A 16068-nucleotide genomic window follows, 5' to 3' on the forward strand; every position below is an offset into this window, starting at 1 on the left:
AATCATAAAAGATGATTTGAAAGTGGTGCACTCAATATGCCAGCAAATTTGGAAAACTCAGCAGTGGCCACAGGACTAGAAAACGTCAGTTTTCATTCCAATCCCAAAAAAGGGCAATACCAAAGAATTTAAGCACAATTGCACTCATCTCACATACTAGCAAAGTAATGCTCAAAATTCATGAAGGGAAGCTTCAACAGTATGTCAACTGTGAATTTCCAGATGTTCAAGCTAGATTTAGGAAAGGCAGAGGAACCAGAGATCAAATTGCCAACATCTGTTGGATCATCAAAAAAGCAAGGGAGTTCCAGAAAAACATCTACTTCTGCTTTATTGATTACATCAAAGCCTTTGACTCTGTAGATCACAACAAACTGTGGAAAATTCTACAAGAAATGGGAATACCAGACCACCTGATCTGCCTCTTGAGAAATCTGTATGCAGGTCAAGAAGCAACAGTTACAACCATACATGGAACAACAGATTGGTTCCAAATCAGGAAAGGAATATGTCAAGGCTGTATATTGTCACTCTGCTTATTTAACTTATATGCAGAGTACATCATGTGAAATGCTGGGCTGGATGAAGCACAAGCTGTGATCAAGATTTCTGGGAGAAATATCAATAACCTCATATAACACATATGATACCACCCTTATGGCAAAAAGAGAATAAGAACTAAGAGCCTCTTGAAAGTGAAAGATGAAAGTGAAAAATTTGGCTTAAAACTCAACATTCAGAAAACTAAGATCATGGCATCCAGTCCCATCACTTCAGGGCAAATAGATGGGGAAGCAATGGAAACTGTGACAGACTTTACTTTCTTGGGTTCCAAAATTACTGCAGATGGTGACTGCAGCCATGAAATTAAAAGATGCTTGCTCCTTGGAAGAAAAGTATGACCAACCTAGGCAGCGTATTAAAAAGAGGGATAGTACTTTGCTAACAAAATTTCATCTAGTCAAATCTATGGTTTTTCCAGTAGTCATATATGGATGTGAGAGCTGGAGTATAAAGGAAGCTGAATGCTGAAGAATTGATGCTTTTGAACTATGGTTACTCCTTGGAAGGAAAGTTTTGACCAAGCTAGACTCTTGAGAGTCTCTTGGACTGCAAGGAGATCCAACCAGTTAATCCTAAAAGAAATCAGCCTTGAATATTCTTTGGAAGGCCTGATGCTGAAGCTGAAACTCTAATACTTTGGCCACATGATGTGAAGAACTGACTCATTGGAAAAGATCCTGATGCTGAGAAAGACTGAAGGCAGGAGGAGAAGGGGATGACAGAGGATTGAGATGGTTACATGGCATCACCAACTAGATGGACGTGAGTTTGAGCAGCTCTGGGCATTGGTAATGAACAGGGAAGCATGGTGTGCTGCAGTCCATGGGGTCACAAAGAGTCAGACTTCAGTGAGCGACTGAAGTGTACTGAACCTAAGTGGGGAGTGATTTGTTTTCATTATATATGAACAGGTTGCAGATGGAATATTTAGACTGATCAGCCTCATATCTAATCTACACTATTAGGAATTCCTGTCATATTTAACTTGGAATCTCACCTTTAAAATGAAAAAAAAGGCAAAAACTTAAACTGAATTTTGGTTGCATGCAACAGACATTTTTACCCTAGTTCATGAGTTTAAGATAATCACTTTCAATAAATATCCTGTTAAATAGGTTCTGTGACATTTTACAACCAATGGTGGCAAACTAATAACATATTTGCATGTAGATGACAACCCATCCTCAATTATACTTTATCATTTATCCATATTTCCTCTTTGGTATATTATCTTTTCTTCCATAATTGGAAGTTTATCCTCTCACCACACTGTAAGATCTTTGAAACAATGAACAAATACCTTCTACTTGGACACACCTCATCACCTGTTTGATACACAGTGATTTTGGACCAGCAGCAGACAATAAAATTGGGTGGATTAATGAAATAGTCTCAGATGCAGATGTAAACAAGTTGTCACCATTATGTATATCCTGTTTCTATACAACCCTTTTACCTTACACCCTGACAATGGGATATATTTAAAATAACATTTATTGACATGGATGTGTTAATTTTCTATTGGTGCATAAATAATGACAACAAACAGGGCTAAAAACTACACACTATTTCACAGTTTCTGTGGGAGAGAATACTGGGCGCGACTGCTGAGTGCTCTGCTCTGTATCTTACAAGGCAGCAATCAGGATGTTAACCAGGTGAGCAAGATTATTGGGATGCTTGGTTGGGGAAGAATCTACTTCCAAGCTCGGTCATGCTATTGGCAACATCTGTTTCTTTGGCCCTGGGGAAAGGCAAATCCTGTTTTCTTGCTGGCTGTTATTTGAAGGCCACTCTCAATCTCTAGAGGGTACCCACAGCTCCTTACCACATGGCCTTCTCACAATATGGCAGTTTATTCCTTCAAGGCCAAGAAGAGAATTTATTTTTCTTAACATTGTTGCAGTTGTCATAATTTGACCATGGAAGTAAAATCCTAATACCCGTACAATATGATAGAACATAAAGGGAGTGACATCCCATCACCTTTTCCATCTTTAGTAGATTGAAAACAAATTACAAGTCCTTCTCACATTCAAGGCAAGAGGATTACACGTGTGTGTGTGTATATAATTGATATTCTTCTGCCACAAAGGAAAGATTGAGAAAATTTTACCGATGAAGTTTATGACTCTTCTTAGTGGATTTTTAGTCTAATTTATTTAATTGCATTTCTATCTCTATATATTTCACAGTGGACATGGGTCTATTTAACCAAGAGAGTAAAAGACTATTAATTACTAAGAGTTTAACAAAGCCAAGTTTCTATTTTTTTTTCTGATATTGACCTTTTAAATGAATAATTTAAACTGACAAATTTTAAATAGATTGGCCAAATAATTGCAGTCTTTTTTAGGATCATATTTTAACCCATTTTCATACATTATATTTATATACATATTAATTAGCTTGGGGATAAGTGGCCAGAAAAATATAGGGTTTTAAGGTTTTAGAATTCAGAGTATTAGTGTATCTGGCTGGGATATCTGTTTTTCATGAGATATTGCCTGCTCACCAAAGAAATGCCTCACTGTCTATCTATCATGGACTTCAATTTTCCAACAGAATAGCCTGACTCATCACTGTTATGCCAGTGACATCCTGCTCTATCTGTCATTGCCTATTGATTCCCCTGTGGAAACTCTAGTATTTCAGGCTTATATGGAAGGTATTAAGTTTGATATCATAGAATATGTTGCACCTAAGAATTACTAGAAGAGAAGATATGCATTGACTTTGACTATTCATACATGAATTTTAGACAGTTAAAGTTGAAAAGGCTCTCAGAGAATTTATTGTTAAAAAAAAATTCCAAGGTAAAATTGAAGCTCAAGGAGGAAATATTATTTGGCCTTGACCACCAAACCAATTAGATAAAAGAGCCAAACCTACATTTTCTAGTTTGAAAGCAGGGTCTGAGCCCTTTCTGGAGAAGGAAATGGCAACCCACTCCAGTACTCTTGTCTGGAAAATTCCATGGATGGAGGAGCCTGGTGGGCTACAGTCCATGGGGTTGCAAAGAGTCAGACACGACTGGTGACTTCACTTTCACTTTCTGTGCCATTTATTAAACATTATAAATACCTTTCACCCCACCCCATAAGAGAGAATTTATAGCTCTAATGTTATAATCACTTCATGGGAAATAGATGGGGAAACAGTGGAAACAGTGTCAGACTTTATTTTTGGGGGGCTTCAAAATCACTGCAGATGGTGATTGCAGCCAGGAAATTAAAAGACATGTACTCCTTGGAAGGAAAGTTATGACCAACCTAGATAGCATATTAAAAAATTTGTCAACAAAGGTCCATCTAGTCAAGGCTATGGTTTTTCCAGTGGTCATGTATGGATGTGAGAGTTGGACTGTGAAGAAAGCTGAGCGCTGAAGAATTGATGCTTTTGAACTGTGGTGTTGGAGAAGACTCTTGAGAGTCCCTTGGACTGCAAGGAGATCCAACCAGTTCATTCTAAAGGAGATCAGTCCTGGGCGTTCATTGGAAGGACTGATGCTGAAGCTGAAACTCCAGTACTTTGGCCAGCTCATGCGAAGAGTTGACTCATTGGAAAAGACCCTGATGCTGGGAGGGATTGGGGGCAGGAGGAGAAGGGGACGACAGAGGATGAGATGGCTGGATGGCATCACCGACTCGATGGACATGAGTTTGGGTAAACTCTGTGAGTTGGTGATGGACAGGGAGGCCTGGCGTGCTGCGATTCATGGGGTCACAAAGAGTCAGACATGACTGAGCAACTGAACTGAACTGAATTGAATGTTATAATGGTACCATGATTCAGTTCAGGGAAACCCCTGTGGCTCAGTGGTAAATAATCCACCTGCCAATGTAGAAGACAGAGAGTCCATCCCTGAGTTGAGAAGATACCCTGGAGAAAGAAATGGCAACCCATTCCAAAATCCTTGCCTGGGAAATCCCATGGACAGAGGAGGCTGGCAGGCTACAATCCATGGGGTCACAAAGAGTCAGGCAAGACTGAGCGACCAAACAATAACAATATGACAAAGTTGCATGACGCTGACAGCATTTTTTTCTTGGCCTTTACATTTTGGTCACTCTACCATCTCCTGGATCTCTGCATCCTTTTAAGCCTTTCCCCTCTTCCTCTAGGTATTTGTTCTTACAACAACTTACAAAAGGGCTTCTCTGGTGGCTCAGACAGTAATGAACATGCCTGCAATTCAGGAGACCCAGGTTCAATCCCTGGGTCAGGAAGATCCCTTGGAGAAGGAAATAGCAACCCACTCCAATATTCTTGCCTGGAGAATTCCATGGAGAGAGAAATATGACTGAGCAATGAACACTTTTCAACTTATAAAATACAATTTTTAAGGAATTGTATCGGTTGTCAACAAAGTTTTACTCTAATAGGAACCAATTCAGTGTCTTCTGTTGTCTCTGTGCTGTTATCACTCTGTATGTTGCCTTTTCTACCTATGCATACTTATATTCCATTAGTCACTACTGTTTACTGCTGTGCTTTCTGATTTCTGGTTCTCTGCTTTCTAAATCTAGCCTTCTAACTTTTTGAGCATGACAATCATGAACATTCATTGTCTTGTTCTCCAACACTTTAAGATTCCACCTATGAGAGTGGTATTTTGGTAAAGAAAGGAATGTAAAAATTTTGGAACTACACCATTTATATGTTCATTCATTTACATGGACATGGATCTCAGTGGGTATGGAAATGATCTTTAAGAAGGCCATATAGCTGGAAAAATTAAAAAATCTTTTGTTCTCAAAACATTTATATTCTAGTGATGAGTAAATAATCAAAAACTAAAAATATAAATGGCTATAAATACAATATTAAGGGATTTTCTTTGTGGAAAAAATAATTAAGGCCACGGTGACAAGACATGCACAACGTAGAACATAAACAATGTGGACGAGTCACTTAAACCTAATGTTTAACAAGATAAATTACTATCTGATTATATTTGTAAGAAGCTCAAAAATGGACAAAATAATTTATGGTGTTAAAATAATAATTTATTGTAGGATAAAGGAGTAAACAGGATGATTCCTTCTAAGAAGTTTAGAGTATTTCATTTTCTGAACATGGAATATTTCTTTTGTAAAATTTCATTGAGCTGTACATAATTACTGTTCTCTTCTGTGACAACAGAAGCAGAAGATATTAAGAAGAGATGGCAAGAATATACAGAAGAACTGTACAAAAAAGACCTTCAAGACCCAGATAATCATAATGGTGTGATCACTCACCTAGAGCCAAATCCTGGAATGTAAAGTGAAGTGGGCCTTAAGAAGCATCACTATGAACAAAGCTCATGGAGGTGATGGAATTCCAGTTGAGCTATCTCAAATTCTAAAAGATGATGTTGTGAAAATGCTTCATTCAATATGCCAGCAAATTTGGAATATGCAGCAGTGGCCACGGGCCATGGGAAAAGGTCAGTTTTTATTCCAATGCCAAAGAAAGGCAATGCCAAAGAATGCTCAGACTACCGCACAATTGCACTCATCTCACATGCTAGTAAAGTTATGCTCAAAATTCTCCAAGCCAGGCTTTAGCAATATGTGAACCGTGAACTTCCAGATGTTCAACTGGTTTTAGTAAAGGTAGAGGAACCAGAGACCAAATTGCCAGTATCTGTTGGATCATTAAAAAAGCAAGAGAGTTCCAGAAAAACATCTATTTCTGCTTTATTGACTATGCCAAAGCCTTTGACTGTGGATCACAACGAACTGTGGAAAATTCTGAAAGAGATGGGAATACCAGAGCACCTGACCTGCTTTTTGAGAAATCTGTATGCAGGTCAAGAAGCAACCAGACATGGAACAACAGACTGGTTCCAAATCAGGAAAGGAGTACATCAAGGCTGTATATTGTCACCCTGCCTATTTAACTTACATGAAGAGTACATCATGTGAAATGCTGGGCTGAAAGAAGCACAAGCTGGAATCTAGATTGCCAGGAGAAATATCAATAACCTCAGATATGCAGATGACACCACCCTTATGGCAGAAAGCGAAGAACTAAAAAGCCTTTTGATGAAAGTGAAAGAGGAGAGTGAAAAAGTTGGCTTAAAGCTCAACATTCAGAAAACTAAGATCATGGCATCTGGTCTCATCGCTTCATGGCAAATAGATGGGGAAACAGTGGAAATAGTGAGAGCCTTTATTTTGGGGGGCTCCAAAATCAATGCAGATGGTGACTGCAGCCCTGAAATTAAAAGACTCTTACTCCTTGCGAAGAACAGTTATGTCCAATCTAGACAGCATATTAAGAAGCAGAGACGTTACTTTGCCAGCAAAGGTCCCTCTAGTCAAGGCTATGGTTTTTATGAGTCTTAAAAGTGGCTCAGACAATAAAATGTCTGCCTACAATGCAGGATACTGGGTCGTGAAGACCTCCTGGACAAGGAAATGACAACCCAGTCCAATATTCTTGCTTGTAAAATCCCATGGATGCAGGAGCCTGATAGGCTACAGTCCATGGGGTCACAGAGTCGGACACGATTGAGTGACTTCACTTCTTCACTTAATGTTTTTTCCCGTAGCCATGTATGGACGTGAGAGTTGTACTATAAGGAAAGCTGAGCACCGAAGAATTGATGCTTTTGTTTTTTTTTTCTTTTTTAAATTTATTTATTTTAATTATTAAACTTTACTTTAATTAATAAACTTTTGAACTGTGGTGTTGGAGAAGACTCTTGAGAATCCCTTGGACTGCAAGGAGATCTAACCTGTCCATCTTAAAGGAAATCAGTCCCCAATATTCATGGAAGGATTGACATTGAAGATGAAACTCCAATACTTTGGCTACCTGATGCGAAGAGCTGACTCATTTGAAAAGACCCTGATGCTGGAAAAGATTGAAAGCAGGAGGAGAAGGGGACAACAGAGCATGAGATTGTTGGATTACATCACCGACTCAGTGGACATGAGTTTGAGTAAACTCTGGGAGTTGGTGATGGACAGCGAAGCCTGGCATGCTGCAGTCCATGGGATCGAAAAGAGTTGGACATGACTGAGTGACTGAACTGAACTGAACTGAATTTTGACAACTTTACAATAAACAAATTAAAAAATACCTCTAAGTACCAGCAGAAGTAGCTAAGTCAGACATTGGGAGAAATGAATCATTACGAGTAGAGCAGCCTCCCAATCTAGATCCTAGAATGGAAACACCACAGTATATTGTAGTAGTTCAACAACCATTTAAGCACATATTAGGTGATAGATGATCTTCCAAAGAGCAGCACTATTCAGGTTTTAACAGGAAGGACCTTACCAAGTGATTAAGAGACAAATCAGACAATTGAAATAATTTTTTTTAAACCAAAGAATTTTCTAAAATGTTGGCATTCATACTATTCTGTGGAGAATAGTATAAAGCTACTGTTCAATAGAAAACAGATTATATATGAAGCAAGTGAAGACTTGTTCATCAGGAAATTTACGAACACAGTTATTAATGAGCTGACATGATGTTCCACTACTTAAGGTCCTTGGTTTATTTCTATATACCCTCTGGATAAGATCTCAATTCATTATAATGACTTATTCCTCTTTTTGTTCTGTGCTCATCTTTCACCAAATACACACATTCTGAAAATTCCTTCTATTATCTTATCATTATATCTTTACATACTGTTATTTTTGTATTGAAATCTTCATCTGGCTGTCTTGTTCCTCTCCTATGCATCTATTTCTTAGTTTTGGATACAACTAAATTTAAGCCAAAATATTGACTTTTGTCCCTTGTTTGAAACTTTAACACAGGACAGTGACATGGTAACCATCACTTTGTGTTGTTAGTGTTTTGTATCAGTCTTTATTCCTGACTAAACTGTAGTCTGATTGAGGACAAATGCTATATATTGTCCACTGCTGTATACACACCACCAAGTGCAATGGCTAACACACAAGAGAAGCTTGATTCATTTTTCCTGAATAATGGAATAGAAAGAGGAAAGAAGAAATAAAGGCATGATTAGAGCTTCCCTGGTGACCCAGTGGTTATGAATATACCTTGAAATGCAGGGAACACCAGTTTGATCCCTGATCCTGGAAGATCCCACATACTATGAGGCAGCTAAGCCTGTGCACCATAGCTGCTGAAGCCCACATGCCCTAGAGCCTGTGCTCTGCAATGAGAAGTCTGTGCACTACAACCAGAGAGTTGCCTCAGCTCACTACAACTAGAGAAAGCAATGAAGACCCAGAACAGCCAAAAATAAAAATAAATGAATGAATGAATTAAATAAAGAGCTAATTTTTTTAAAGAAATTAAAGTAGGATCAGATGGTGGAAAGATAGAAAGACTAGACTAGAAATCACATACCTTTACTCCTAGTCCAAGTATTTTCCTTTAAGAATGACATACTCAAATGGATCTGGGACAAGCCAAAATAAAAATTACCTAAATAATTCAAAAGGAAATTTGAGGGCTCTGATGAATATGAGCATGCCCTCTTTAAAGGCAAAGCAGCTTTTCAATACAGGTTTACTTGTGTTATCTGAGAATGCTACCGATCAATGTGGCCAGGTACTCTCAGTTTTGTTTGTTTGCTTAAAGATAATCCATATGTGGATTTTGAAATGGTGGCTGGCAATTCTAAACACTGCCATCATCATCTTTATTATTAAAATGTAAACAGTATGCTTACCAATAATGTGAAATATTTCTGTCTCATTTCTATACAGAACTCTTTGATATCTTCTTCCCAGAGTCCACTCTAGCCATTTTCAGAATGATAATTCTATCTTCAATTTTTTAAAGCACTTTTCTAAATTACTGAGGTTTTATTTGGAATATTTTCATGTGTTGCAGAAAAGGTGAATTGTGGTCAGTCTTCTTAATATGACAGAAACTATGTTCTTTATTTAATATGATATTTTAAGAAAATAATTTCATAAATAGTGAAGCATTTTTTAATTTTCCTTAGTTTGCTTCCCTCCCACACAAATTTTGAAGACTACGATATATGCTGTCTTGTCTTCTAATGATTCATTTTCTTTAATTATTTCAACATATCACTGGAAAAAATTCTGAGTTAAATTTGAGTTCACTTTTTTCTTAGATTTGAATGAGTATTTCTCTTGTATATGTTACAACATTTTTTGTGGTCAGTTTTGGAAAAACAAAAAAAAAGAGCCAGAAAATTATATGCATCTGGAAATATAATGACACAAATTATTTAGGCATAACCTGAACAAGTAAAAAACATAAGCTGTTTTAGTTTTTGCCTACTGGGCCATAGATGGTTGTCTGCACTGTAAGTTAGAAATACAGTTAAAACTTGTTTGTAATAATAGACTGTCTACCAAAAAGAAGTATTCATTTGGCTTATTCCAACTCTCATTTTATCATTCTGAGCATTTAACAGAATATTCACAGTTATAATTAAGCTAACAAAAGAAATTCTCCTATATTTATGAATTTTAAGTTCATAAATTTGAAATCTTGTATCAGGCTGTAAGCTGGGGTTAAAGACGTGTTTTCAGGCAAGAGTAAATAAGCAGTAATAAAATAGGCATATTTCTAGGGTATAATAACAGACATTAGAAGAGGAAATTTTTCAGACTCATGTAACACAGGATATATATGTACACATATATAATATATATAGAGAGAGATATATGTAAATCATCTTTTGCCTCTAAAATAATAAGTAACATTCGATATTTTCTCAGGATTTCCTACAACCCCAATTTACCTGTGCTATTTTACTCTGGGACTCACTTCTAAATTGTATGGCATATAATGTTTTTAAGAACTTCTCACTGTTTTTATTCTTAGTGCTCCCAATATTTGTTTCTATGGAGGTTAATGGGCAAAGATGGACATACTAAGGAGAAAGTATTTATTATGAAGATCTCTCACAGAATAGCCTTAATAAACCTTTTAAACATATGTTTGTAATTTAGTCTCACTAGATTAGATTGATTTATGCTCAGTCATCTAGAGTATTCCAAGACAAAAGACATGGATAAGCTAAAATCACTGATTTTCATTTCCTTTCTATTACATTATATTACATATATTAGTTGCTGTTTCTTGGCAGAAAGCCAAGAACTACTATTTCATTTTTTTTCTTCTCTGAAAAAAAAAATTTCAAAATTACTTTAGCAACATTTTTATTGATTAACTTTATTGTTAACTTACTGTCCTAAGCTGATACTTGAAAGGCAAAGGAGAGACAAGAATCTTAATGGAGGTAGAAGCCAGATATGTGAATGGCCAATTGGAATCTTTTGAAGTGACTTACAGATGACACTAGAATGACAGTTACCATGATTAACTTCAGAGGAAATATTGAGGATAAAATGAAAAACATTTAAAAAAAAAAACAGGTTATTTGCCTTTCAGTTAATATTAACTATGTTATTAATAACTATTTTTGTCTTTGTAATGATTGAGAAAAACATATCCAAGAAGAGAACATTTGTTTCATTAAAAGAGAGGTAGGACAGAAGAATTACTACCTCTTCATGAACATTTAAGAATTCATTATTTGATCTGCCTCTTGAGAAATTTGTATGCAGGTCAGGAAGCAACAGTTAGAACTGGACATGGAACAACAGACTGGTTCCAAATAGGAAAAGGAGTTCGTCAAGGCTGTATATTGTCACCCTGTTTATTTAACTTATATGCAGAGTACATCATGAGAAATGCTGGATTGGAAGAAACACAAGCCGGAATCAAAATTGCTGGGAGAAATATCAATAACCTCAGATATGCAGATGACACCACCCTTATGGCAGAAAGTGAAGAGGAACTAAAAAGCCTCTTGATGAAGGTGAAAGTGGAGAGTGAAAAAGTTGGCTTAAAGATCAACATTCAGAAAACAAAGATCATGGCATCCAGTCCCATCACTCCATGGGAAATAGATAGGGAACCAGTGTCAGACTTAATTTTTCTGGGCTCCAAAATCACTACAGATGGTGACTGCAGCCATGAAATTAAAAGACACTTACTCCTTGGAAGGAAAGTTATGACCAATCTAGATAACATATTCAAAAGCAGAGACATTACTTTGCCAACAAAGGTCCGTCTAGTCAAGGCTATGGTTTTTCCTGTGGTCATGTATGGATGTGAGAGTTGGACTGTGAAGAAGGCTGTGTGCCGAAGAATGATGCTTTTGAACTGTGGTGTTGGAGAAGACTCTTGAGAGTCCCTTGGACTGCAAGGAAATCCAGCCAGTCCATTCTGAAGGAGATCAGCCCTGGGATTTCTTTGGAAGGAATGATGCTAAAGCTGAAACTCCAGTACTTTGGCCACCTCATGCGAAGAGTTGACTCATTGGAAAGGACTCTGATGCTGGGAGGGATTAGGGGCAAGAGGAGAAGTAGATGACAGAGGATGAGATGGCTGGATGGCATCACTGACTCGATGGACATTGAGTCTGAGTGAACTCCGGGAGTTGGTGATGGACAGGGAGGCCTGGTGTGCTGTGATTCATGGGGTCGCAAAGAGTCGGACACGACTGAGTGACTGATCTGATCTGATCTGATCTGATCTGATAGTCCTATGTCAGAGAGGTAGTTCTCACCTAGCTAATACAAAGCTTAGCCTCCAACTATTCCAAGCTTATAATTTTTACTGTGTATATCAGTTAGATTTTGTTTTGCAGTGAGGAATATAATTTAGAAATTTAAAGCAATTCATGAATCAGGATTCTATGGCTACACAGCAAATTATCAGGAATTTAGCAACTTAACACAATGGTATTTTGTTACAATTTTCATGTCAGGAGTCCAGTGTGTTATATCTCTAATCAAGGTCTCACAAGGCTGAAGGAAATTATGGACTGACTGTGTCCTCACCTGGGGCTTGACTCAGGAAAAATACACTCTCAAGATGTCTCAGGTTGTTGGCAGAAATCAGTTCCTTGTAGGTGCAGAACCAAGGCCCCCATTTTCTTACGAGCTATTGATTAGTTACTGCTTCCAATTTCTAGAAGTCGTTCTCAGTTCTTTGCTTTGCAGTCCCTTCTGACTTAGCCATTAAGCAACTCCCCTGAATTAAAATCCTCTCTTGCTTTGATCTTATTAAGCATTCTCTTTTGAGAATAGCTATAGAAAACTTTTAAAGGGCTTATCCAGATAATTTCTGAAGGTTAGCTGTCAAACAGCAAAACTTAATTATGGAAGGAAAATCCATCAAATTTTAAATCCCAGGGATGAAATGTGTGTATATCAGACAAGTGAGAAATCCTGCTTGTCATAACCAAATTGTAAATCTCATGAACCTGCAAGGCTGAGCTCAGCTAAGTGATTCTTCATATGGAATATTACTGGGGTTTCATATGCAGGTATGATCAGCTGGACATTAGCTGTGATCAGATGGACTAGATTTTTTTCAGAGATCTTCTATAGTTTTATGGAGAGGCAATGGGGCAGCCTTTCTCAACGATGATTATCACCCTCAAACAGGGCTGTCTAGTGCTTCTTACTAGAGTTTTGAGAAAGAGAAGGCAACTGTACAAAGTCTCCTGAGGCTTAGATTCTAAATTCATATATTGTCCCTTCTACCATACTTTGGCCAAAGTAAGTCACAAGTCCTATCCAGATTAAATGAGTGGAGAAAAGCTCCATATATTTAAGAAAAGAGAAGATTCTGTGGTTAGTTTTGCTGTATACCATGGTTATTTCAAGATAAAATTAATTAGGACAGAGAAGAAAAAAATTATTAAGGGAAAATATATGTTTATAAATATACAATTAGCTAGTATTTATATATATTCTAAGAATTAAGACTAAAATTAGACAGTGAGTATTTTTAGATTGGAAGAGTTGGAAAAATTAAAATTTAGAAGAGCTAAATAAATAAAACTCCAAAAAAGATCATTTTTGCAGCTATCTTGATATAAGAGGATAGGTAAAAAAGGATAGTTTAGCTGAAACTACATGTATTTCTTCTATTTCAACTTTGATTTGAGAATAATTTTGTATTTCAAATGGTAAAATAAAAATCTTTGATGCATCTTTCACATTTATTCTCTGGGAGATGTACATGTATAATGAAAATAAGAACTGGTAAATATCCTTCTTCTCTAACAACCATTTTAGTTTTTCAAAGTATTTCTATTTTTGCTTATCATAGAAGTTTGAAGGAAATTTGCAAAATCTGAATGGCATTTTCCCATCTAATCAGGATTTCATGTGTGTGTCAAATTTGTTCTTTTGCTTTATCCACTATCACAGAAAGATAGTGGATAAATGAACTGAAGGAGACAGGGATATTTATTCACTAGACTCATAGTTCCTCTTAGATGATGTTTTCTAATTTACAGCATAATTCAAGAGGAAGAAACTGAACATCTATTCACCTCTATAATCAACATTAGCATCACCAGGCTTCTTAATAGCCAAAGGGTAGGAGTATGGCATCTAATGAATTTTGGAGCCATTTAAAATCACTGCAGATGGTGACTGAAGCCATGAAATTAAAAGACGCTTACTCCTCTGAAGAAAAGTTATGATCAACCTAGATAGCATATTGAAAAGCAGAGACATTACTTTGCCAACAAAGGTCCATCTAGTCAAGGCTATGGTTTTTCCAGTGGTCATGCATGGATGTGAGAGTTGGACTGTGAAGAAGGCTGAGTGCCGAAGAATTGATGCTTTTGAACCGCAGTGTTGGAGAAGACTCTTGAGAGTCCCTTGGACTGCAAGGAGATCCAACCAGTCCATTCTGAAGGAGATCAGCCCTGGGTGTTCTTTGGAAGGAATGATGCTAAAGCTGAAACTCCAGTACTTTGGCCACCTCATGTGAAGAGTTGACTCATTGGAAAAGATTCTGATGCTGGGAGGGACTGGGGGCAGGAGGAGAAGGGGACGACAGAGGATGAGATGGCTGGATGGCATCACTGACTTGATGGACGTGAGTCTGAGTGAACTCCGGGAGTTGGTGATGGACAGGGAGGCCTGGCGTGCTGCAATTCATCGTGTTGCAAAGGGTCGGACACGACTGAGTGACTGAACTGAACTGAACTGAAAATTTTATCCCTGTTGAAAGTAAAAAATCCACCTTGTTTTCATAACATTTTTAAGTTTTGTGATACTCCAAAGGCCTATATAATTTCAGTGTAAATATTGGCTATTTTTCCCTTGGCTAGAATATAGGCATCACTAATTCAATGGACATGAACTTGGGCAAACTCCGGGAGATGATGGGGCATAGGGAGGCCTAGTGTGCTGCAATCCATGGGGTCACAGAGTCGGACACAACTTGGTGACTGAACAACAGAATACAGGACAGTGAGAGGGCATATAGCTTGTCATGTTGGACCAAAGTAGCCAAATGCAATGTTCCTCTTCAGTTATTTTAAGAGTTGATACTGCATAGTCAGCATAACATTTGCCACTTCCATCTTTAAAATGAGAACCATCAGTGAACCCTGAGAAATCGGCATTGTCTAAAGGTTTTTCCAGTAGTTGTTGTATATAGTCAAAGGGTAATCTGTCAGTGTTGAGCAGTCATGAGTAGTCTCCTTTGTAGGGGAAGGAAGAAAGGCAGCAGGAATAAACTTATTAGGGTGACAAACAGTTAAATGAGGAACAGTTAGTAAGAGAATCTCATAGGAGGTAAGGCAACTGGGGAAAATGCACTGAGTGTGATGAGAATTTAGGAGGGCTTTTCCTGCATGGGTTACAAAATGGTTAAAGGTCACCCTATGATCATTTCTCCAGCAGCATTAAAATTACAGCAGTAGGACTAGCTCTGAGGCAAGGGAGTATCCTCTTGCCAAAGGGTCTATTTGTTAGCTACAATACTCTGCTTGATGGTGATCCTCATGTTTTTAGGTGAACACCCTAAGGGCATTTCCTTTCTTTCCATATACAAAAGAAGAAAGAGTTATAATTAGGGTATCCAAGTAAAGGGGATCTATCAAATTTTCCTTTAAGATATTAAAACTTATATCACTCTGATTTTTCTAAGTAATATGGACAGGTTCAGTGTTCTTTAGTAAGTCATATAAAGACTTGGCTGACCTCACCTCCTCCCATGAACACACTGCTATTAGAATTATTTACAGAGCAACTATCAATGAGAATGACTTGAGCACTGGCCAAAAAAATTTGCCCCTATAAAGGTTATAAAGATGGAAACATAATGATATGGGGAAGAAGAGGTGGGGAAACTATGGTCAGTATCCATATTCCCGGGGTATGATACCAATAAACAGAACAGTAATCACAATTGCAGAGATTCTCCCCAGAAGTGATAGGTCTGAGTCTCACACTGGGCTCTTGGGCTCTTGTACCATTTTTTAATTACTAATGCACTCGTCATCTTTCAATCTACAGTGTATGGCCCTAGATAGGGCCAATGTATGGGCTTCCCACGTGGAGCAAGTGGTAAAGAACCCACCTGCCAATTCAGGAGACATAAGAGATGTGGGTTTGATCTCTGGGTTGGGAAGATTCCCTGAAAGAGGGCATGGCAACCCATTCCAGTATTCTTGTCTGGAAAATTCCATGGAAAGAGGAGCCTGGTGGGGGCTACAGTCCA

The sequence above is a fragment of the Bos javanicus genome, chromosome 6 (genome assembly GCF_032452875.1).
Source record: "Bos javanicus breed banteng chromosome 6, ARS-OSU_banteng_1.0, whole genome shotgun sequence".
NCBI classification, from domain to species: domain Eukaryota; kingdom Metazoa; phylum Chordata; class Mammalia; order Artiodactyla; family Bovidae; genus Bos; species Bos javanicus.